The following is a 26,021-nucleotide window of genomic DNA, read 5'->3' on the forward strand; positions in this document are numbered from 1 at the left end:
TTTGATATGACGTCAGACGGTGGCAAGAGATTTGAATAATTAAAAGGTTACATTCGCGAACTAATGAATGTAATATGAAAACGACATTAAAATTATTATCCATTGGGGAGATCTGGTGGCACTTTATGGTAAGCACATACAGTGGAGCAGATGAACCATTGGGGAATGACTGAGCTGGGTTACAATGAAGCTGGCTGGCTGGCTGTACCTCGGAGGAAAAGGATATGAGAACGGTTATTGTTCACGGGAATAGTGAGTCGCCACCGTGTGAAATCTGCTCATAAGGGTGTAAATGACATTTGTAGAGAACGAGAGATGCATCCTAATGAATATGTAAACGTAAGAGTAATATTTTCTTTGGACGTTCATTCGCGTTCTAAATTTATCTTCTAACCTGCTTGTAGGGATATTTTCAAAGTGCTAAGACCCAGATGTGCAAAAATAAGTATGAACGCACCTGATATAAAACCTGTTGTAACTTATTAAGAGAATACAGGCTATTTTGAATGCTTCAAAAGGTGTATTTCGTCTGTTCTTGGGTTACGATCTGAATTTCTTATTTTATTTTAAAGTGTCTTTAGTTCAGTTTTATTTAATTTGTTGAACGGAGTTATAAACTGCAAATGGTTATCGTATTTCAGTGGTTTTCGAATATAAAGGCGTGGTACCAATATTACAGATTAATAATTTACCGGAATTTCACAGACGGTTCTATGACGGCTGTTAAAAACTCTTTTCTCAGTGTAGCGACGTAATTTGCTGGTGTGATTATGATCTACTTGCAAACGAAGTCCACATGCCAAGCTCCAACGGTTTATCAGTTTTACAAAAGTTGCATGCTTAGGATTAAGTCTTGTATTGGACTGTGCTAGTGTCACTCCCATGTCAGAAGTTCACACGGCTGCCATATTGGTATTATTGATATGAAATGAATAATTGCAGAAATTGGGTTGTTTCAAATGGCAATGATAATTATGCAAAATGTTATGAAAATCTTTCACTTGGTTTAGAACTTATTAAGAACGGATAGACGCACGGAAAGATGGAGCTGATAAATCTGTTTAGAATAAGAAGAGAGAGCAGATTAAAATACATAATAACTCATTATTTGTTTAAGGAATTTGTGAAAATCTCAGACACGGTTTTTTGAGGCATTAAGTATTTTGAATTATGTCTCTAAATGAGAGTCGATTGAAAATATGTACGTACCGAAGACGTGGGCCTAATATTTGTAGTCCAAGTTGGAGTTTCGTCTGTTTTAACAGCAAACGATGTTTCTCTTTGTAAGGTTAGGCCTTCTTGAAATTTAACTACATATGTCAATGTGACCTGTAGACATTTCCGCGCTTTTAAGATATTCTCCCCCCCCCCCCCCAAACACATTTATGTACTTCATCGCCTGCTTGTCTGACGTCAGAATTTTCAAATTGAATCCTTCCCCGTTTCCCTCTAGCCCATTAAATCCCATTTTTGTTCCTACACACTTTCCGCCTTTAATAATCTTACACGCTTAAGAAATGAATTATAGGACTTAAGACATTTTTACAACTTGTTCCTACAGTGTTGTCATAATCCGCATATGCTTCATTTCAATATTATATGCAACGATTTCCCTTTTCGTAAACACGTGTTAAGTGTTGGTACAGTCAGCTTCATGAATTTAGGCGTTCTGGTTACCGAGGAAAATGTAAAAAGAATGTTCAAACATTTACTGAATTTTTTTTAAACATTTGTATTTGTCGATGTTGGTCTTCTGGGTTGAAGCCCCGAAGATGGATTCAGTGCGCATAGGTTTTGTCGCATCCAATGGAACAGAATTTAACAAAGTGCATATAAGTTCGTGATTTATTTAAGATCTGTACCAGTATTTGTAAATGGGGACTGGTGAAAAGAATGAAAACTAACCTTACCCAAGGCATCCGGTCTTCTGGTGGAGCACAGAGCGCGGGATTTGCTAAGTAGAAAACAGGACTGCCAATTACTCTAAAGAAAAAAAAATTCAATTACTGATACGGAATTTATTACCATATATACCATGTATAAAGAAAAATAATCAAGCCAGTTAGATTAGAAACAGACTTCCTGTATGTGGTTACATTTGGATCTTTTCGAATCGTTGATTTTTTAAACTGACTACATTTCGAAGGTGACTGTACAGCGTTAAAGCGGTTGAGTGCTGGGATGTCAACGTGTTGACATCCTACATCACAGATGAGATGAGAGTCTTTCGAATGTGAGGTACTTTTAGAAACACGTAGATGTTATTAGAAGTTTTCTAAGTAGCTCACTCTAACGCATGAATTTGTTAAACCTCTAAATCATTGACTGTAGTTTTTTTTTATAGAAATATGAAAACCATTATACGATAAATTAAAGCAGGCGTATGATACTGAGATTTCTTGACGACAGTAATGATGATGATAGTTGTAATGTCGACTAACAAATGACTGTCTTCTGGGTTGTTGCACCGAGTATTCTGGTAAAAGTTTACCGACGTTTCAGAGATATAGGGCGATCGCTCTGATGATGGAGGCAGCAAGCACCTCTGAAAGTTCGAATTCGGTATATTTTGGAAACAAGTCTGGAGTGTTTCCACCACAGAATGGCTTAGTGTTTTTTCTTAAATAAAGTGAGCGAATGTGAGCCCGTGGATTTGGTCTAAATGGCGTATGTGATAAGCAGCGACGTATATATTGGACAGGCTCCTTATTCAGAAGAAAGAACGCTGTCGGTGAATTTTGAATGAAAATAAATCTATCATCAGAATCAGCACCCTGTTAAGTAAAGTGGCTTCCCATCCATGTTATCCTTTATGACGGCCGGTTTTAAGTGTTGCGTATAACAAGACGTGAGACCGATATAAAAACACATGGTCCTGTGAACATAACATCTTTATTACACGTTACACCGAGCTAGGGACACGACTGAGTGCTTTCTGTCATCAACAGTCATCAAGATTTGGGGCTGGGATGCAACACTTCCCTAGATAAGTACAGGAAGATCTGTTAAGTCTAACATGTGAAGAGATTAATGTGCTAAACGCATATTTATTAACCTCTTGTCTGTGTCTGCAAGAAACGTTTTAGCCCTTGAACACTTCTTACTGTACAGAGTAAAACAGCGCCGTGATTTAATAATGTCTGACACCGCCTGTGTGTAACGTAGCAAGCCCCAGCTCGGACTCAAGAGTAGCGTTTTTGTCAGCTGTTTATTTGAACTTGAAACATCTAAGTGTGCAAGCTTACAGCGGTCAGAAACACTGTGACAGTGGAACAATGTTATCCGCATCTACAACCTGAAATGTCACGTAGTAAATATTGTTTTGACGTGTAACAGATAAAAGTTGTTCTTCCAACATTAGCGCTGATTTGTTTACCAAAATATTGTTATTATATGTTACAAATGAAGATTATCCTCTTAAGATACGTTGTTTTTCATGTTACAGTTTAAGAATAATATTCTCATTCATTAAACTGATTATTTTATGAAAAGAATTTCTTGGTCGTGGTCATTGCTAAAGTGATTTATTAGCTGAAATTGAACACAACAGCAACAACATTAAATTAATAATAATAATAAAATGACCGAACACATGTAAGCAGACCTTGGACCAAAGGCCGACTGGCGTTACAAAAACACGTGGGGAATAAATATAAAATGTAGACATATAGTCGGGTCATTTTCACTATAATAGGCAGTGACCCAATACAGATGACCCCAGTAACCAATAGCTCAGGACAGATATAACAACATAAGGCTTGTTTAATGACGCTTTCTCAAGCTCAAATTTTATGTTGTGTCTTTTTAAAAGGGTGGTATCAAAAGGATAGGTGTTGATTGTGGGATGTTGCGATGTGTGATTTATTATAAATTGGCTGAAGTTTCGGAGGTTCTTACTGCTTCCATCATCGCAGAAGACAGGCATCTTGGATTTTAATGGCAGGATACAAGTCGAGCTTTGGATTTAGGGGTCTTTCGGTGGAGAAGATATCGATGTTGTTCGTATGGGTTCTAACGCCGTGTGGGATTTGTAGGTAGCTACATAACCAACTTTGCGGATAAACATACTGCTTCCATGTTTATGTAACATTAGCTCCGAAGACGCAGGAAATTAATTTTCTCCGAACGGCATTCCAATGCATAATACCAGCAATGACAATTATCGAGTAAATTATGGAGAATATTTTAATTCCATTGCTAAAATTAAAAGTTAACAGACATATCAACTGATACGTGCGTATACGTTGTTGAAATTGCTATTATTTTTGTTTTACACGATATAAATTGGTAATCTTAGTTAAAATTTCATTAGGATTTGAAAGAGAGTATTTACTATATTGTGTTACGTACTGAAATCTTAAATGTTGTGTACAGGAAGTTTAAACTGTGGAACTTCAAAGTGGAGTTGCCCACTTCAGTTAAATGCATTGTGTGTTGCTACTTCCATCAACTCCTCTCTCTCTCTCTCTCTCTCTCTCTCTCTCTCTCTCTCTCTCTCTCTCATTAATTCGACTTGAATTGGTTAAACAACAAAAACTTTTCGACTGTACGTTTGAGCTTTTGCTCGTGAAATCGCGACTGTGATATATAGCACGTATGGGAAAGATGAAAAATACATGTAAGTTTAATCGGAAAATCTGAAGTGAAGAGACAACTTTAGAGACCTAAACTTAGCTGGAAGAAAATATTAAAATGGATAATAAATAAGGTCTGAAGATGTAGACTCGATTCAACTGCCTCAGGATATGGTCCAGTGGTGGGCTGTTGTCAGCACAGTAAATAATGAACATTTGATTGACTGTTTGATCAACTGTCAACTTCTCAGGAAACCCTCAAGGTCATGGGGTTAATTAACTACCGCTCTTTTCACGGTGATTGTGCGAGGGACATGGATAGCTGTCAAATGAAAAAATCGTGATAGGCTAGTACAGAAACGTGTGGGGTATAATAATAGACCTAGTAGTTTCAGGTATAATGCTATAGTGTAATTTATTTTGGTTTTATAGGTGCTGACGTCCTGGACGGATGTAAAATTACGTGAATGTGCTTCAGTCGTTTGGTGAGTCATTATTATTATTATTATTATCAGTGTTAAATTCTGGTCACCTATTAATTTGGATTTTGATCAGTGGTTGTGTGATACAGGCTCTCATTGCGTCATAACAGTAAGAATTCATATATTTTGTTTACCTTATTTCTGTAACTGGAGAAAAACAGAGTGTACCATTTAAAAACATTCGGAACTCAGGAATTTTTTTCGACAGGAAACGTCTTCTGCTCCTGACAGTACTGACAGATGACGCTCCGCAACTTTAAAGAAACACTTTAAACAACTCGTTTGTCTTGTTATATTAATGCCAGTAAAGCTTACAGATACTTTTGTAATGAGGACTGAGTTTTAAATGGAACATTCTGTGTATTCTCTGCATATTAAATGCTCAAAATTAATTTGCCACTTACATGTTTTAGGAATTACCGTGATGGTCAATTGGTTGAATTTTTAATTCAAATTTTTGGCTACTCTTTAATCCCTAATACTCCAATACGTGTCCAATATTTTATCTCGTGTCATGTTCATAACAGTAGACACAGTCCGACCGCTTTACGTCCACAGTGGTGATTCCGCGTTTAGAAATGTTATTTCGGACAAAAGTATTGACCAGATCGTGCCATCCCGATCTCCCTACCTCATCTGTTTAGTTATCAGATCTTAGTCGACTTTAAACAACGTCATAAATTGAGAGTGTGTCGTAAAATAAAACTGCGTGGCAGTTAACGTGAGGGACCATGCGCACAATTTTTTCCCGGCGATCAATGCATCGTCTCCCGTCAAACTTTGTTCGACATTCCCGGTCCAAAAACAAACATCTGCGTGGTTACTAGCAGGAGACCTCCGAGCCCTTCGGGATGTTGCTGGAACTGCCCTGCCTTCTTGTATCTCAGGCTGCTGCACCGTCCTTATTAAATATGTCATCACGTTGGATCGAAGGGGATGAGTTTAGATGTACAAAGGAAGTGTTAAGTCAGCGGTATAGTTCCTTACGCATGCGCGTAGGTCGTAATCTGCAGCAAGATGAAGTATCCTCTGGGGTTCTGGGGCGGACTGGCGTAAGATTACGTGCGACTCGCCTACATGTTTTGTGAAGCTACACCCAACTGTTTGTTTAGAAATTAAAATACGATTATGTATCTGTCCAATTACAGAGCTCGGGAGTTCTACCACCTCTCCCCACTGAGCTACATCTTAAACCCAGTGTGATCTATTTCATATCATTAATATATTTTTAAATGTATTTTAATATCATCTTTGCATTAATCTTCTGTTCAGCTGTCTTTCGAAGTAAGGACTACACTGAAGGAAGTCTCTCGTTGATTTCTTCAGTCCCCCCGAGATTATTGTCTGGACGGTGCCTTAAAATAGGCCACGGTCGCTGCTTTCCTATTTTCAACTCATACACGCGAAATAACTTCTGCAGTTAATATATACCGTGAAACTCCTCTGCTCTCAAATAACTTTGTGATTTACCTTCCCGACTTTTACGTAATCATTATTTCCCTCATCCGAGGCACATGATTCAAGTCACTTAAACCAGTATTACCAACCGAAAAAATTGTTTATCCCTTCTTGTGAAACTCAACGGAGAGAGATAATAAGGCAAAGTTCTTTGCGCTTAATTAAACTTAATTTTATGAAGAAGTATGAATAAGTAGTGGGAAAGTTCAACGGATTCTTAACCTTGGTACTAGATGGGATGGGGGTTGAACTTCGTGTCCTGGCTGTTGAAGAGCCCTTTGAATTCGTTGGATTGGAGGTGGTATGGACGTGGTGGTGGAATCGAAACTATTCCTTCCAGATTTAAGCCAATCACTTTCCTTATTTAGGTATTCCCACTCATTAAAAAATGGTAACTAGGTTAATTTGAAGTGCCGTATGATGTATCATACTTTATTATTTACGTTATAGCAACCACTTTACAAAGTTGGATAAATATTTCGTAAGAGCAAGCGCCTACCCGGTATGTAATCCCACTATACGTACACATTAGAGAGCGCTTCACTCTGATCAAGTATGCAGACCGCCACTTTAACCATCCGCCCACCCACCCACTCAGTGCTTTAGATAATATTATGCTAAGTTATAACATCTTCAGCTTGGTTATGCAGCCGGGAAACCACGCCTCGGGCCTAGATACGAAAGGTCATATGTTTCCTTGGAGCTTCAGTCCGATTTCAACCTTATCTTATCCTAATATTGTAGATATTTTTCAAAATCATATTGAAACTGCTGGAAATTCTTTGTTCTGGAGGTCATTCAATCTTATATGCTTGTAATACGCAGGGCAACTCAGAAAATGACAAAAGAATGCTTGTAAACCGACCGGGATTCGAACACCCTGTGAAACACCTCGATACCTTTCATGGTTTCATTTTGGTGAATTTAGATTCTTATCGATTGTCTTAGTTTGAAGCAAGTTAATTTATTTTTTGGAAAGATAAATTTCGACGGATCACGATTTCGCGATGCTTGGCGTTGGGTCCCAGGTCCCAGCTTTTATGGAGCTTAGTTTCGGAGCTGTAAAGTATATCAACAGTTAGGAGTGCCAGACCGAAGTCCAACAGGTTTAAAAATTTATATTCTGTTTATGTTGTTGAGTTTTTATTTTAGATATATTTTTTTTTCCATATTACCGCAGTAGTGCTTCTGTATGGGTGGGGGGGGGGGGTGTAGGCTGTTGCGCTAATGATGAGAAGTGGACGCTTCAAGAGAACTAAGTCCTGTTCTTGTATGAACTCAATACAAGAAGGCGCATTTGTAATTCACAGTAGCAATTCCAAACATTTGTGTTTATGTAGATTTAACATCCGACAAAACGGATACTGTAACATTACTACCCACAGATAATTCAAATTTTTTTATTACGTGTTTTCTTGGGCCATTTATATTGTTGCCACTGTCACGTGGTATGGGGCTGAACGGGTATTAAAACGAACGAGACAAATGACGATCATGAACCGTTGTCATTACGTTCCAACAGTGGGCATGACTTCAGCAGAAACAAACGTTTGATTAATGTACTGCCAGGCCCTAGTCACAGGTTGAACAATGTGGATTAAATTGACGTCGGTGAAGCGAACATGTTTGGAGCTTTTGATTTATATTGTAATATTTAGCCTATGTAATAATGACATTTAAAGAGAATCATAATTAATAATACTGACAAGGTTTGTATTTCAGTAAATTATAATTTCTTATCGACATTCCGTATTTAGCTAAATTAGCCATCATATATTCAAAACTGTAATTTTTCATTGCAAGTGATTAATGTATTCTCTTGAGTACTTTATTATATACTGCTCGTGTTTAAGCTGCTTTCAATAGACGTGAAACGAAGATAAATTTTCGACGGAATTGGAAACAAATATCATTTCAGTTTCCATAATAAAGTGCTTATGACATCTGATCCCACGTCTGAAACTTCTGGCGCCACGGTCACTAAGATGATAAATTTAATGTATTTTTAATTCAGCAAATGTCAGGACGTGCCGTTAATTTTCGTCATGATAATCAAGGTTACAGAAAAGTAAGAACATCAAAACTTTTAACTGGAGCCCTTGTCGCTGTGGTAGCGAAGATTTCGGGAAAACAGAAAAGGATGAATAAATAGTTATCAGAAAGAGTATGTTATGTTTAATAGCTGTCTGTATGTTTTATTACGTACGTTGTATTTGTTCGTGAGACTCTGAAGCTTCGATTCAGACACGATGAGAGTGATTATGAAGGATGGACGAGAAGGGGTGTGGCAGGATGGAGGCAGGTGGTCTTCTTCTTCGCTTTTTTTTTTATATATTTAAAACTTTAAATAAACCGAGCGAAAGTGTGAAAGTATTACACGCAAACTCAGTTTCAAGAATTTCCTCCATTTCTTTGCGACACAGAAAGCCAAAGGTTAATATAGACTAAGCAGGGGAATAGTTGGGGGTCGAGATTATTTCACGCCATAAACCAAAGTATTTTTCTTTGTGCTGTCAAACAGGGTTGATTTAGTTTCCGCGTTCACTAGGTACTTTAAATGTTTTACAGTTTCTTTTATTAGAATAATACCAACGAAATTCCCTCGTATAATAGGGTCGTATATTACCCTCGTCCCCCCCAGCTGAAGGAGGCACACCTCGTGGTAAACGTAGAAGAAAGAACTTCGATTTGACATGTAGCATACGTTTCTTTTCTGAAACTGGATAGTTTCTTTGAACGAAAGTCAAACCAAATTCTTTAAAATGCGCTTATAATGAAGATTTCTGTCTTCTGGGTTGTTGCGCTGTGTAGTCTGGTCGATGTTAACCAACGTTTCAGAGGTCATACTGCCTCCATCATCAGGGCGATGAAGATTTCTGTCTTCTGGGTTGTTGCGCTGTGTAATCTGGTAGATGTTAACCAACGTTTCAGAGGTCATACTGCCTCCATCATCAGGGCGATGAAGATTTCTGTCTTCTGGGTTGTTGCGCTGTGTAATCTGGTAGATGTTAACCAACGTTTCAGAGGTCATACTGCCTCCGTCATCAGAGTATGAAGATTTCTGTCTTCAGGGTTGTTGCGCTGTGTAGTCTGGTCGATGTTAACCAACGTTTCAGAGGTCATACTGCCTCCGTCATCAGGGCGATGAAGATTTCTGTCTTCTGGGTTGTTGCGCTGTGTAGTATGGTAGATGTTTACCAACGTTTCAGAGGTCATACTGCCTCCGTCATCAGGGCGATGAGTATGAAGATTTCTGTCTTCTGGTTTGTTGCGCTGTGTAGTATGGTAGATGTTTACCAACGTTTCAGAGGTCATACTGCCTCCATCATCAGGGCGATTCATCATTCTCCTAATGACATGTTGGGAATTACAGAAATTGCGCGGATTACCTAAGAGTTCAAGATTGGAGAGATGAAGTCGTATTACAAACTGAGGGCCCTTGGAACACAGATTTGTCTGAACGTTTAAATTATGTCGTATGCCCTCAAACATAAATTTTAATTGCGAGTGATCAGTGTGGATGATTTTGACGTTTAATAAATGTTAATGCCGTATAAAGACGGCAATCTTTATGTTATGCATAAACACGTTATTACCAGTTCTCAGGAAACCCACAGCCGTGTGAGATTTGAGGTTTCTATGGCGGTGAAAATGATGACGTACTGAGTTTTAGCGCTGTGTAGACTCGGTGGTAGTTTCAAATAAACATACTTTCTCCATCTTCATGGTTGAAGATGGAGACCACTCGTCATCCTGACTATGGAGGCAGCAAGCACCTCTGAAACGTCGGTTTATTTCTACCAGATTTCACGGCGCAACATCTTTATAATGGTCTCACAGCTGAGGAACAATGCTCTGTTCTATGTACAGTCCTGCGCCGTCACATTAAGACTGGCATCAAAGGAGTGCAGCCTGAAGATGTACGAATAGTTTCAGGCACAATCTTAGCATGTTGGGGCCCGTGTTCAGTTGCTGTCTGGAGTAAAATGAAAGTGTTTACACTCGAAACATAGAGGGAAATGCAATGCCGGTAGTTGCTTTAAGCATACTAAAAAGCGTATCTTTGTCTCCTTCGCGCGCTGGTTCCATTTTCAGATCACGCCCTGGTCCAGTCCCATAGCATCCAATGTGACTTTTATTACGTGTCCCTCTGTGGGCAATAATAGCAACTATCAGCTTCCTCCTGCAAGATTTCACCGTCTTTCTGGAGCATTGTAACTCTTTCTCTGGCGAGTCCTCTGACGTGTTGGCTGAATATGATATTCATTCGAGGAAAATAGGTTCCTTAGACGAACTAGTATTTTGTGAGAAATTTGCTTGGGGTTCAGTAATATTTCTTAAATAATATTTAATTAAGAACGCACGTCCTTTACAAATTGTTACAGGGATGGGAAGTGTTATGAGTTAAAGATGTTGCCGTAGATATGTGACGTGTTGCATTTAAGTGTAATTATAATTTCGGTGAAATTAAGAGCGATTACAGGTTTAATTTGAAAAATGAGTGGAATACAAGCTTCTTTTTCATGTTTACATTCCTCACTTTTCTTGATATTTCATTATCGCAGACACAGTTAAGTTCATTAGATTCTTTAATATTATCAGATATGCGCGGCATAATTTTCCTTCTAGTTTAAGCTTAATCATCAGGATTTTTATCTTGAAACAAGACAGCTATGTTCGAATTGCAGAATTAATATTCCAGCAATTACTGAACGCGATGTTTATATATGTATGTGACATACCGAGAACATGAACAGTCACGGATGCCAAATTACTCGTTGATTATTGACTCATGTGACTGGCGCCATGGAACTACTAATAACCGGCTAATAATAGACTAATAAAAATGAGTGAGCACCTTAGCAGATAGTTGTTATGCAAGCAATAGTCTGTAGGGTCACGATTTCCATCTTGCAGTTTAAGAAAGACAATGATACTCCGTGATACGATATTCAGCTGGTGTTCTCACAAACTCGTAAAAGTGTTATTACTTGAAGACAGTGACGTTTTGTCTGGTTGGTGGCTTGGTACTAGATGTAGGTACCACTGGATTTAAAGTAGCTGTAATGTCGTACACCAGGGATACACAACGTGTTATTCGGCTCTTTGTTTAAAGAACATTACGGATGTTAAAAGCGAAGTATGGAGATACAGATGTTTTAATTTTGTAGAATTAAGGAATGTAGGATAATATTTATCTAAAGCTATAATAAATGAGAGAATTAAATTCGTAACGTAAGTGAAAATTCTTGTTACAAGAATGAAGTCTGCGAGAACATTGCCATTAGAGCAAAAACCAGTGTCAGACTGACACAGTCTTCAGTGCAGAACAAAGACTTTATTTAGACCTCTAAATCTAAAATGAGAGAGTTTTGCATTATGTGCAGTTTCATAATTCTTAATGTTTGTCTGATGTTGAAAGAGGTTAAATCAAGGTTACATGGCCAAGGCACGCTAGAAAAGTGTTAAAATATAAAATTTAATGGAAAATTTTAGTTGGAAAACTTGAAGGAAAGAGACCACTTGGAAGATCTAATAGTCGATTGAAGAATAATATTCGAAATGTGAAGATGTGAACTGAATTAAATGACCCAGGAGAGAGTCGAACTAGGGGTTTTTATGGATTGGTGTTGATATTTGAGGGCCATAAGATGAAGTTTAGTGACAGACAGAAACTGCCAATTTCTGACGAAAGACCTTACACCTTGTGGCTAGTTAATAGGATCTCTTATTTGACAACATTTCCTGTTTCATTGTATAAATAAGATCAAATTAGGGCAGTTTTCAACCAAACGTTCGATTGTTCCATCGACAGGAGCCCCTCTTGAGTAATGATTGTTAAACCAATATTGTTTCTGTTTAGTCTGAAAATTTATGAGTGCTTATTGTTTTAAACTTATTTATTTATTTCAAAACTAATCGTCCAGCCACATAAAGATATATGCGTACTGATAACACCAATCTAAACTAACTAATGTCATCACGAACCGTTGACATTTCTGAATAATATAATTGGGTTAACAAAACAATATTTTAAAATTACATAAAAATCACATCTTTTTACTTTGTGATTAGAGGGCTGATTTGTTACCTTGAGACCACACTTAGACGGTCAAAGGCTAAGACAGATACTTTAGTTTTGGAGGCACATGAAATAACTGTCAACAATAGTTATAAATTAACAAAGATGCTACTAATCTGAATTATTTATTAATGTGGATGTGGGCTCTGTTGTCATCGTTACGATGTAATCAAACCAAACTCGAAGTTTAAGAATAAACAGGGTAACATGTGGCACCAAACCAAACCTGTCACTTATATTTGAGTAATGAGACTGTGATTATTACGCCATCTGTGAGTAAAATGGCGTTTGTCTTACTTTTCTCTGTGAATCTTCTATACGTAACAAGCCTTTGGTATAGTCTAGCTGTGAAACAAATGGACTTTGGGATTGAAAAGGGAATTCCTGGAATTTACAGCTACTGCGCTGACACTGGCCAGGAACAGGGGCGTTCTCGCGAACCTGATAGTAGGTCTACGCTCAGCGAGTAAAGAAATTCTCCCTCTTATTTTAGCGGTTAGAACGCTGGCCTTGTGATCCTGGGGTCTCGGGTTCGATTCCCGGCGGTGCCCGAATTTATAACTTGTGTTGGGCAAGGCCGTGGTCTAGGCAACACGGAGTTTTCCTCCGTGGCATCCCAACAATTACTCCATTCACACACAGAAGAAGGCAATGGCAAACCACTTCTGGATCATCTGCCAAGAACGTATATGAACAGGTCCCAGTCCGAGAAAAGGATGGAAGGATCCTGTTCATTAGGACCTCCCTCTTATATGGAACTTAAAGTTCGTTATCGTGTTCACAAAGCCAGTCATCGGTCCCTATCTTGAGCCGAATAAATGCTGTCGGCAGCCTCGCTCCTTATGTCCTTATCAGTATTAATATTATCCCCACATCTGCGTCTTCTGAATGGTCTCGTCCCTTCGCTTCTTAACCTATATTTTGTACACATTTTTCATTTCCTCATGCGCTCTACATACACCGCTCATTTGGCCTTACTTGGTTTGATCTTCCTGATAAGATTTCCGGAATTATAGCTAAAAATGATGGAACTCTTCATTATGCAACTTCGTTCCAGCATCCTGTCGCTTCATCCTTATTAGGTCCAAATATTTACATACGCAACCTCATTCTGTGTTCGTAATTAGATTCAGCTTGATTGCACGAACTAATTGTTTGCACTGCGAACACAGTTTTGAGGTAAATGATAAAATTCGATTTAAGTTTCATGTAAACCTTCAAGTAGGGTTTTCGAGGTTGTAACATGTAGACGGATAGACAGACAGACAGACCTTCCATTAGGAATTTATTTTCTCTATTTTGTGTAAAGAAGAAGTTGAAGTGTACAGCGCTCTATTTCTGTGTGACCTGTGTTTTTTTCCTGATACTTGCATAATCTAACTTCGTACCTCATTCTTTCTTTTTATTTTCTGTCTGTCATTGGCAAGCAAGTGTGGCATGTCTTTGGGTGGGGTAAAGAAATTCTTCATCTGTTCCTACGAATATTTTCCTAGCTGAGTAAGAATATGGAAGGAATTTTGTGTGTCATTTTGGTAGGAAGCGGTCTAGACGCATTTATATTCACTTCACTAATTGGAATTAATTATATTGCAAACAGAAAAGGCATAACAGGAATGGAATTAGTTCAGGCGGAAGGCTTCTGACTTTTATTAGAGAACATCAGATTCGCTGATTAAGCTGATGCTTGGATTATTTTGACAGCGGTCTTTAGTATTATCCTTCTGTCTGGGTGAATGTCGAAACAGTGACTTTTTCACCATCTTCGAAATCCATGCCTTCTCAGCATCGAATATTATCTTCATATTTTATTTGACAGTATATAGAGATAAACTTTACAGTTTAAAGAACGTCGTTCAATCATGTCTCTGTACATTATCTAAAATAATTGCTACTATGTAAATCAATAGTGTGTTTTTTGTTAAGTCTTTCGTCGTTCAGCTGGATAAAATTATTTGGTCGTCTAACCGCCATTGCCGTGTTCACAAAAGCATATCCTACTCTAGTACATTCCAATTCACACCCTCGAGTCATATTCATTTCAGATAAATGCTGTTATTATACTTCCACAGCCACGGTGGTCTAGCGGTTAGAACGCTGGCCTTGTAATCCTGGGGTCTCGGGTTCGATTCCAGGCGGTGCCCAAATTTATAACTTGTGTTGGGCAAGGCCGTGGTCTAGGCAACACGGAGTTTTCCTCCGGGGGCTTCCCCGGTTTCTCCGTGGCATCCCAACAATTACTCCATTCACACACACAGAAGAAGGCAATGGCAAACCACTTCTGTATCATCTGCCAAGAACGTATTTGAACAGGTCCCAGTCCGAGAAAAGGATGGAAGGATCCTGTTCATATGGACCTGTCGTCAGACAGAACACTAAATACAAAATGTGCCTCCATGTCCCAAGGTTTCTGATCAAAGTTCTTTTGCTTGCTACGCGTCTGACCCATCGCATCATCCATGATATAATCACCTTAATAATAAATTATGATACACGTCATTAAGTAATTCTCCCTGTGACTTTCTCTCCATTTTTGTCTAAATATTCCCCTCAGCACCCTCAACGTAGACTGTAGAACATACAAGCACCTTCGGCGACATAATTTGTACACCCCTCCGAGTTATGTTTAGAAATGACTGTCTCTGCTTGGTGCAGTATGAGTTCACAATTCATGTCACAACCACCGCGAATACAAATGGTCGCCCAATAAGGGTTTTAATTGAGTTGTCTGACACAGAGTAAAAAAAGGGAGACTTCTAATTTATTGACAACAGTGTTGCTGCATTGCTTGATGTGGATGTGACAGTATTTGCATGAGTAAACAGCTATACAGTAAAAGTCGTGAAGGAAATGGGGTTTGCTGTGGCATGCTGTCTGTCTGTCCGTCCGTCCGTCAGTCCCACATGCAGAATTGGAAAGGAAATGCATGTCAGACAGTATTAAAATACCGCTGTTGAGATCTGAATCCGACGGAGCTAAGAAGGATCACATGATCCATAGATCTCTGGCGAGCTTAGAAAATTAGTCCCAGCAGGTGTGTCCGTCAGCCCCGGGTACGATTACTTCGAAGTAGAGGAATGTAGCGTTTCTGAATTATAAAATATATAGTTATTTGCATTTGATTGGAACAGGGCCTAGATTTCTAGCCCTTGAACATTTTATCATTCTTTTCTTCAAAGTGACAGATTTAGACGAAACATAAATTGAAGGTCACATAACTACTAGGGAATTGTGCCATAACGAGCTTTGACGAGGGGAACCGATCAGATAATGGAGGATGATACGATTTTGGTAAACGAGCAATTACAGCGCGTAGAGAGGCTGTGTTACAATGTGGCTGTCTGTGTCATGTGGAGACCTCATCTCTGCTGGAACGAAACTATTCCCATGTCGGCGGTTAACTCTACCGTGAGGACGGTGGCAGTTTCCACCCCCTCATCCCTGTTGGCTTGCAACCCTCGTGCAATTTACACTACACGCCCTATTCATCCCCATGTGATACGTCTGAGTGCTCTGGGATAATACAAGATGGTACAGTGGATAGCAAAACTTAATACAGTAGTAACTGAAATCAATTTGTCTTGTTATTCGTTCATTGTAACAAACTCATGGAATAATGTCCTTTCTGATAAAACACCAGTCGCTCGGCTATGGTAAATTCCTCGACTTTTATGGAAGCCAAAGGTTCATTACCGCTTTCACGACAGCCAGCCACTGGGCCCTATCTATCTATCTATCTATCTAGTTGACAACATCCTACTCTGTTCCTATAAGATACGTGCATTTTAACATTATTATTCCATCTGTACTTAGGTCTACCAAGTGGTCTTCTCTCTTCACGTTCGTCATCGCACCTGTTATGTTATTTAATGCATTGGTGCATGAAGTATTAAAAACACCAGTTCTTACCTCAAGAAAAATACGTGTTTCTGTTAGTTAATGCTGTTCAGGGAAAAGTCTATGTTTATTCTGAAAAATATATGAAAATCGTAAGCTTAAAGCTACATGCGGAGTCACTGAACGTTAAAGTAGGTGGTATAAATAATAGGAGCTTATAGAAAGTGCTTAAAATGACAGCATTATGGAGAGGTAATAATTGGTAATCGATAGCTATTTGTGCGACGCACTGTCTCGTGCAATGAACTTACTTACAGTATTAACATTTTATTTTTACCGAACTATACAAAAGGGTAGTGGGGAGTGAGGGGTGTGTATGAAACTGTTCCCCAATTTTAGTGCGGTCACGGCTTATAAAACTGTAACAACAAGAAACCCTCTAATGGGATTAGCTCAATAAAACGATCAATTTCCAATAATACGGAGGGGACGTCCCTCAGGAAAACAGTATTTATCATGATGCCACGCTCTGGTAGGGCGGGTGTTTCGCCTTTCTGGCATCCCGATGTCTTCGCGCAGTACAGGTCTTCTTTTGTTTCTGTATCATTTTTTTTTTACCCATCGTCCTATATTCCACAAATAGAACATCACGTTTCGAGTACTGGATCTACTGCCGTCTTCAGTTGAAATATTAAATGTTACTGTTTCCTTGTAAAATTTTTCAAACACGGCTGCTGAACGAAATTTCGAAATTGTATCAAACTGCTTTCATGTAAACGGAATTTGTAGACCTGCTTCTGGTAAAGCTTCACAAAAATGTATCACTGAGCTGCGTAATAATTATTTATCATTCTTATTAACTTCTCCATGTATTGATAGAAACGTTTGTAGTAAACAGTCTTATAAATGATTTTCATAACTACTGTCAAATTATTTGTTCGTGACCAGTGGTTTGCGCATGATATGGTAAGTGTTGTGTGGACTCAGTTATTGCCAAAAGATGGCTGGCTTTTGGGATAATTCTCCGTGTAATCCGATAGAGATTACCGACTTTTCGTAGGAGCTTGCTGCCTCCATCGCCCGTGGACATTGCAAATTCTGCTGCGCGTTCAGTTGATATCAGCCACGTGTGAAAAATAAGATTGTACTTGTACACTCGAAAGAAACGTTTCTGTCACTGCCCTGCTTGTGCAAGAACGAACAGAGACCCTTTGAACTGAAGCTGTTATGTATGTATCGCGCTGAAGCAAGGTCTCGTTCGTCACGATTGACTCTAAAGTACTTGTTCTCCGAGTGATCGTCTTGTGTACTGATTAAAGTGCTATCAGCTTCTTATTTTGTTAACAGTCAACTAGAAATGCAATAAAATATTAGCCATAGTACAACATGTAGCAATAATCGCATGACGACATAAATTTCTTTTATCTTAATTACACGAGTTAGAGCTGATAGACAGGTCATTAGCGTCGGTTGCAAGATGATGTGAAGGAAATTACAACGATAAACCCTGGCTCATTTCGGTTGACCTTATAAACAGACGAACACTATTACGGTCCAGTTAGCAGTGAACAAGTGAACGGCAATAATAACAACGAAGGATGGGGCCTCACATAAACAAGGGGATCCGCCCCATCGGCTTCACTGTGACCGAGGCCCAAGTGATTACCTGTCTTTCTTCTCGATAAAAGAGAACGGTTAAACACGTGCAATTACCGTCACGCTCTTTTGGGCCACGAAACATGAGCGTGAAAAATTCTTTTCTCCGTTTGTTTCTTTATTCTCGCCATTATTCGTTTTTTTATTTCTTATGTTATTTCACTTTCTATCTCCTTTAATTTTCTTTCTTTATCAGTCTTCTTTTACTTTTCGCTCTCCTTTCCTTACAGTCTTAGCTTTTCAGCAGCAACTCTCCATAAATTATCTCCCAAACATTCTGCACCCACTTACGAACTCCCGGTTTTTCTGGAGTTCTTCTCAGCGCAATCCAGCCACCTCAAAAATGTCCATTCTTATTAACATTGGTGTTTTATTACAGTAAGTTACGTCGTAGTCATTTATTTTTGATTTGGTAACTTACAAGCGGACTATCAGGACAGTTGTTCAGAGGTTTCCTCAGCTGTTTCTGCAAAACTTCTGAGAATTTTCTTCAATACAAAACCCGGTTGTAATAATTACATCCTTTCGAATACATCATACGTACATAAACTGTGCAATTAAATTAACTAATCAATCGATAATTCATTGGGCTATATATATATATATATATATATATATATATATATATATATATATACAGAAGAATGTGCCTGCATTACTCTGGTTCTTTTGTGATTTACAGTTCTAATGCAGTGTCTCTAATGAAGCTATTCGCTTATTATAAAACCAAGCAGTTGAAAAACGGTCATTAAATAAATAAATAATGAATGAATTAAATATAGATTACTAAACCAGCAATAACAGGACATCATTAATCAGTGATTGTGTACGTCACTACTAAATTTAAAATCAGCATGAAATGAACAGATAAATTAATATAAAAACAATCACTGCGATAATCTGGCTAAAAGTTAAAACATAATTGCAACATCAACACATTATAACAAGATTACAAAAGTCAGTTAAAAGCAAAGTGGAATTACTGGTCCCCTGCATAGGAAAAATACAGACAGAGGCGTTGGCTAACAGGCGTACTGAACTCCGTACTTAGCAAAACGAAAGAGAACTGATTGCGTCAAATCTAGGCGAGTCTGTGAACCGTTGTGAACAATTCAGTGGATCGCAAGGCCGAGGAAGGCCGAGGAAGGCCTTGGCTTCTTTATCTGCAAGAACAATAATCAGAATGAAGACAATCACGAGGAGCTCTTATATTGTCCCATCTTTTTCTTCTGCGTGGCGTCTTTCGAACATGAAGTAGGTCTGTCAGTAACTTTGGACGGCTTCGTATTTACATTCAAAAGGAATAAATGTAGATGAGAATATTGGGTTTTAAATATGTAGCGACTTTTAATGGCTTATTTAAGTTGCAGTTATGATCGTTGTTTTTATTAATGTGATGGGATAAAATGCTGCAAGGATGGGGAAAATGATCACTAAGGATAAAAATTTATAGGACCGGAAAGCAGATTTAATGAGGCTTTTTCCCGTTAAAACTGTTTTTTTTAGAGTGATCAGGCTATGGGCCTGGTGACCCGGGTTTTATTCCCGGTACAGCACGATTTTCTGTTTCCACAGCGTAGACACTGTCCTCTTATCCAGTGGGTACCGTCATTATTTAATAGGGGATAAGGCGATAAGGAGCGTGAAGCTAACCACTCACCTCAATCTAGTGCTGGATCCCACTCCCCCGTGTATCTGGATGAATTGTTGCTTGGTTAAACACCTGGAACGGCAGATTCCGTTTCCAGAATTAGGCTAATTAGGGATTTTCTCGGGACCAGAGTTTTTTTCCCATGAGAAGCATCTGTCGGTTTGGTATTGTCTTAATTTTGACAGGTACGTTTATTGTATTAAACGTTTAAATGTCAGTGGTAAATATATTTACCACCTGCTTTAAAATTCAGTAGCTCTACAGTTTGTTCAGTGTGTATTTATGTGCGTTAAATAATTAATCTTTGTAAAAGTGAAGTGAGGTGTTTTATTTGCAGTACAGACTGAATTATTAAATGTTACTTTGATGATCATAGGGCTTTAAAGGTTTAAACAGGGATTTGAAAGAAGAATACGAAAAGTTCAAATAAACCCTGCCGATACAGTCAGCTGTGTTACTGCGTTCGTGAGTCGAACTAGTGGCTACTAAACGGGAGGTACGTGTAGAGATATGTGCGTCGTTAGAGTTGGGTTTATATTCATGTGTGTATACTGCCGTTTACAGTGGACGTAATCTCCAAATTTAAAACATTAGCGTATCCTATGGTATTTTTACATCTTAAATCAAGATAAGACATAATTATAGAATGACAGGAGTCTAAGCGTATGCATGGAAATATATTTTTATGTTATATTGTAATAAATCATTGTACCTTATCATTTAGGGTGCGAACTCTTGAACTCATCAGTGCAGTTAAAAGACGAATTATTTTTCTGAAATATTGATATAATTACGTAAAGTGTATAGTGACTTTCTGAGTTTATTGGTTGATCAACACAGCCATATACCAGTCATTTTTATCTTATTTTTTGGTGATAAGATAGGCAAAGGAAAGCATATAGTATTTATCCGCGGGTCATTTATTATGAAAAGTGGATCATCTCTCATCATCGTGGCGTCTACGTGGTCTGATACACATCCTTAGAACTACGGTAACCTTGACCTCTTGATTGGTGTAAATACAGCCCTAATTATAGCTGATATATATATTATGCAAGCAAAGAATTTGATAGATAACCTCGTTTAAATGTACGGGGTCAGTGCATCGTTGTTTGGATGCTTGTAGAGGGCCGGACAAGGACTGGCGTTTGCGTTGTAACGGTATATTATTAAAAAGAGCCGCGGACACAAATGCTTCTTAACGCATTTCTCCAAACGTTTACGAAAGATTTTAGAATCTAGACACAAACAAAACTGGAGAGAGTTCCATAACGAAAATACTATAATTATGCAATTTACGTAATATTGTTAAGGTTGTGAAATGGGCATCAGGGAAATGCACACAGAATTTTGATTGGGAAATATCAGAGCGAGCGCTCGCATAGTAAACTAGGCCTAAATTTGAGAGTATAATATTAAAATGTACTTCAGGGAATAAGGTTATTGACTGGATTCAGCTGGATCAGAAAAGTGTCCAGTGGCGGGCGAACATGACAACGAAACATCAAGTTGCGTTGAGGCCGTAGGCGGGTGTGGGGAGGGGGTGGAGCGAGAAGAGACATCTTTATTGAGTTGAATGTTATTCTCTCATGAAGGACTCTGTTCCACAGAGACAGTTAAAGCAAGTGGTACACACACTTATATCTCTCCCGTGTACAACGAGATGTGTCTGTTCTGATTGCTCGGATTGGATTAAGCTGGTATAATACTTTCCAGTGGTAAGTGCTGCTGTTATTACTGAGTTTTTCTGAATTATGCGGAACTGAAATCTGTTTCTGCTATCGTGTTTGGGCCAGCCTGTCTGTCCCTTGTTACTACTCACATCGACACACTAAGTTACAACCCCCGCAACATTCCAAGCTGAGATCATTTCCCAGGGTCAAGGAAATTCCTTGGCGAGGGGGTGGCCGGTCGGGCAGGGTTGGCCTAGAAGTCAACCATCCGGGGAGAGAGTTCGGTTACAGCGCATTCATTTTGGTCCTGACTTTTCTCTTTCTCCCTTTCCTTTTTCGGTTTCAGGCTTGACCCTCGTCCCCCTTAGCACGCACCATGATTAGGGGGTGATTCGACGGATCCAAGCCCCTATACCACGAACCATTTCTTTCCCGTGAAGTTTGTGAGCTGTGGACGTAGATCTGTCTTTGTAAATGGCCTACTTCTGTTATATAACCCGAAGGTTCAACACCGCTGATATAAATGTCCGCCACTGGACACAATTCTGAGGAAGTTACGTCTGTCTTCACTGAATATTTCCAAAATACCGCGCTCATTACTCGTTGCCGTGATAGTGGAGGCAGCAGGCACCTCTGAAACGTCGGTAAACTACTACCAGACTACGCGGCGCGACAACCCAGGAGACGGCAATCTTGAAATGCAGAAATGTGAATAAAAAGTTAATTAAACAAGTACATTACTGGACAACGTACGGTTATTTTAAGAAGAAATTTCCAATTAATGTAGTCTATTCGAAGACAATCTGCCACTGATCGTGTCCAATATTTGCGTCCCCTTGACTACACCTACCGTCTAACTTAACGTCTCACAGACTGCGGAGCACAACAAACAGACAGACAGACAGATGTCCAGGTGGCCTGGACACTTTATGATACATCTCCACCCCCTAGCTGTCAGTTTTCCTTCTGTTCTTGGAATAGTTGTAAATGTAGACCCCTGGTGGGCGTCTGGTAGAACTATCGGGTCCTGCACACATAATTAGCCGCTATTAACCCTAAGCATTAGTTAACACAAGAGGCTAGGGTAAGGGGCCTTGTCCCTTCCATGGAGGATACCACAAGCTGGGAACAGAGGTCAGTCTCTCCATGTTTCACAACGGGTCACGTGAACAACTGAAGGTGGGTTCTGCTCTGTGGATTTAATTTGCTTTATTCATTAAAGGTTCAATATTTTTTATACTTCGTGCTTAGTTCTGATATATAACTAACTCTAATAGTGATAATCTCACATGCAATTTTATATACGACAGCTCCAGACAGACAACCACTGAACCACGAAAGTAAGACAGATTGTTCACCAAAGTGTTAGCCATGCTAACACGCTTAACACGACCATGAAGTAGGAGTAACGTATTAGATATCGTTTAGGGATTTTCTCACTTCGAACTGCTAACCTGAATCAGATTTTCATGTTTTTCTCTCACTGATTTTGGGTGTGTTCAGAAACAGTATCTTCAAGTATTTGACACGTAATTCCCTACTTATCATTCACCTTTCACCTTTTTATGTGATGCAACATAGGCCTACAGTTAAAACAAGGCACTGTCATTACAAATAACACGAACCAACCAACTTATGCCACGGTTTAGGATCTTACATGAACTTTTGATAGTTACTCAGCTGGTCATTAAATTCCAAGTCTTTATGAAACGTGAAGGTTTATCAGTGCATATGAAATTTAGGGTTCTCAAGGCGGTGAAGATATCCATGTTGATGTTATGGATAATAACGTCGTATGACCCTGTAGAGATATACCAGTGTTTAGGACGAGAAACAATGTTCTTCCGAAACGTCGTGTACAAGTCCACAAGCTTTTCTAACAAGACCACAGTAGACGTTTATAAGCACGTTCACAAAGCTCCGCTGTTGGTTCCTTTTCTAAGCCTGATGTTAATACGGCGTCGTTAAATGAGCAATGAAGCAAGAAAGTAGTCAGACATGATCACTCAATGTCCGCACCAGTTCCTCCAAGCTCTGCCTGCTATCTGCCATTCTGTCGAGTGTAAAAATGCCTCCGTCATGTTGTATTTTACGAAGCTATTTAGAACTGACCTGCCCTGCCATTGACATTAAATATATAACAACTGGGTGCTGGAGACCCGCAATAATTTCGTTAAAAAATGTAACTTGTATAATTGCCTTGACAGTTGCCTTAAATACGATAAAAGAATTGTGTTCAAACCAAGAAAAAATTAGTGTTCCTAGGAAATTCACAGTTCTTGAACAAAATGTATTGTAGGAATTCGAAGATGGCCATCTTCTGAGCTGTAATCTGGTAGAAGTTTACGAACGTTTCACAGGTCCTCGCTGTTTCCATCATCAGGGTGTGTTGTGTTCAAGGCAGATAAGGACATACCTGTGCCGACATAAAGGCAGCATTGGGCTAATGCAGTAGGCGAGATGTTAAAAAGACATCAAAATTTTTTCCCCGTTTTCACGTATCCGCGGTCATATTTTTAAAGTCTACGTGGAATCTTCTCCAGGCTTATCAGGGAATGTGATGCGGTTGATAAGCTTAACATCAGCGAATTCTGGCGCCAGTTTAATATCAAAATTGTTATACATTTCCCGTTTTACGTTTTGTTATACGCAGCGATTTGCAGGAAACCTTAGGTTTTGACTTCGAGACCTGCCGAATCCAGTGCGGATTTTTTCCGTCCTCATTCCCTCATGTCTGTGCTTGACTGTAGGTGGTACTCCACGCAGAACAGTGGTTCGGATCCCGCTCTGGGTCTCTCTTGTGCCAGCCGTAATCTCAACTGTCATCCTCACCTCGTGGGCATTTTCATCTACCTTCACACAGCGAGCAGAATAGGTACAGTAATTGGCGACATACGCCACTGTCCCACAGTTATAACGCAGAGGATCGAACAGCTGTAAGACCATAAAGTTACAAGAGATAAAAACCCAGATTTGAAAAGGAGCAAAAGTCGTTTTAATGCATGACCGAAAGTGGAGGACGTCGCTTGTACCACAAGATAAACACAGACGCATGTAACGCAGTGCTGTATGTTGCGAAACAGAAGAACGACTAGTCACGCTGAAGAGTTCTTCTTGAGAAGCTGACAGTCGCTCAGCTAGGGAAGATATTCCGCGCCTTTGATAGAACCAGAAGGTTCATTGTCGTATTCACAAGACCTTGCTGTTGGTGTCTAGCGGAAACCAGATGAATCCAGACTTCATTATCACGCCCCATATAATTTTAATAAACAGTGACGATTATGTATTCCGAATATAATAGCCAATGTCCTTCAAGCTTGACTCTGCTGTGCGCCGTTCTGAGATGGTGGCGCCTATGGTGGGATCTGACGGAGTCTGCGTTTGGCGAGGGTGTGAGGTCAGGCGGTTGGTTTGGCAGGGAATTGGCTTCAGTAGCCGTGAAGATATTTTCACATTCAATTTAATCTATAAAGATATTTGATAAATATTGTAATTTCAGTGCGATTTGCAAAGATAACGCTGCTGTAGTGAATTGTACTAATGTTCAGCACAAGAAAGGTTCATTCCCGTCAACTTTAACGGCTTATACTGTGCTAGTAGGGTCACATTCTCAATAACACTCTCTAAAGACATTCAAATTTCAGTATTTGAACGCCTAGATAGAGTCAACCCCATATGAGCGTAACCGAACTCTTTTCAGCGTATGTTAATTTGGAAACTCCAAAAGACAGCAGTGTTTTGAGATGGGGAAATCCGAAGGGGGTGGGGTGGTGGGTTTGCCAGCATCACACTTAGGTAATTTGAGTGGACTGTGTGAATTATTGAGCTTCGTGGGTAGCTGGCCAGAGTTAAAGACTTGACGCAGCTTGGGTCGCCAGAACAAACCATTTCAAAACATTCCAGTGATGCACTGGCTTGTAACGGGTTTCACTTCTCTGTACGACGTCAGATTTTAAACAAACGCAACTATGTAACAACCTCCTTCTAGCATTGTCCTCTCCGAGAAGCTAGGAGTAGACCGGTGGCGGGCTGTTTTCAACGCGATAATGAACTCTTATATTTCAAGAACAGTAGAGAATTTCGTAACTGATTGATTATTGCTTCTCAGGACGGACTGTGTTGAATGGAATTTGTTCCAAATTCCTTGAAAATTCTCACCGCCAGCATACTTGTAATTTTTACCACAACAAGTATGTGGGTTAGGGTCGATTACATTAACCTAACCTAACCTGCCGGAATTCGCATTTATTTTGACTGCTCCTGGCAAAGCGCTTTAGGGCAACCCAGAAACTGGCGTGTTAAGAATCGCATCCCTCAATACCCGTATTTTGGAAGCCTCATTTTTTCATTTTCCGAATATATAGGACAATTACAGAGGGGACGGAAAGCAGAACGGATTTGAAACAGAGGAATTCTCAAAAAAGTGGCTCGACCTCATATTAAAGACCATATCAGCTTTAATGGAACACAGAGCCTGCGACGGAAGTTGCTAATGTGAGTCTCCCGGTTGGACGGATCGCAGCGCCCCGTCTCCCGTTCCGTCTTCACCCCCTCCCCCCACCCGCAAGTATAATCTCTGAGAAGAGATAGCCCATTTTTCTTTCTTTCTTT

At 39.4% G+C, this 26,021-nt stretch overlaps 1 long non-coding RNA gene across 1 annotated transcript in view; it reads left to right on the plus strand.

Annotated features, from left to right (window-relative positions):
• LOC147871248 (uncharacterized) overlaps window positions 1–26,021 on the plus strand; it is a 67,004-nt gene that overhangs the window by 5,660 nt on the left and 35,323 nt on the right. The window contains exon 2 of the long non-coding RNA XR_015532701.1: window positions 5,007–5,059. This is a non-coding gene — a long non-coding RNA (uncharacterized LOC147871248). The remainder of the gene's footprint in view (window positions 1–5,006; window positions 5,060–26,021) is intronic.

This window comes from Zootermopsis nevadensis, unplaced genomic scaffold (genome assembly GCF_977971745.1).
Source record: "Zootermopsis nevadensis isolate Lab colony 2312 unplaced genomic scaffold, Znev_1.0 Znev_ptg000061l, whole genome shotgun sequence".
Taxonomy (NCBI): Eukaryota; Metazoa; Arthropoda; class Insecta; order Blattodea; family Termopsidae; genus Zootermopsis; species Zootermopsis nevadensis.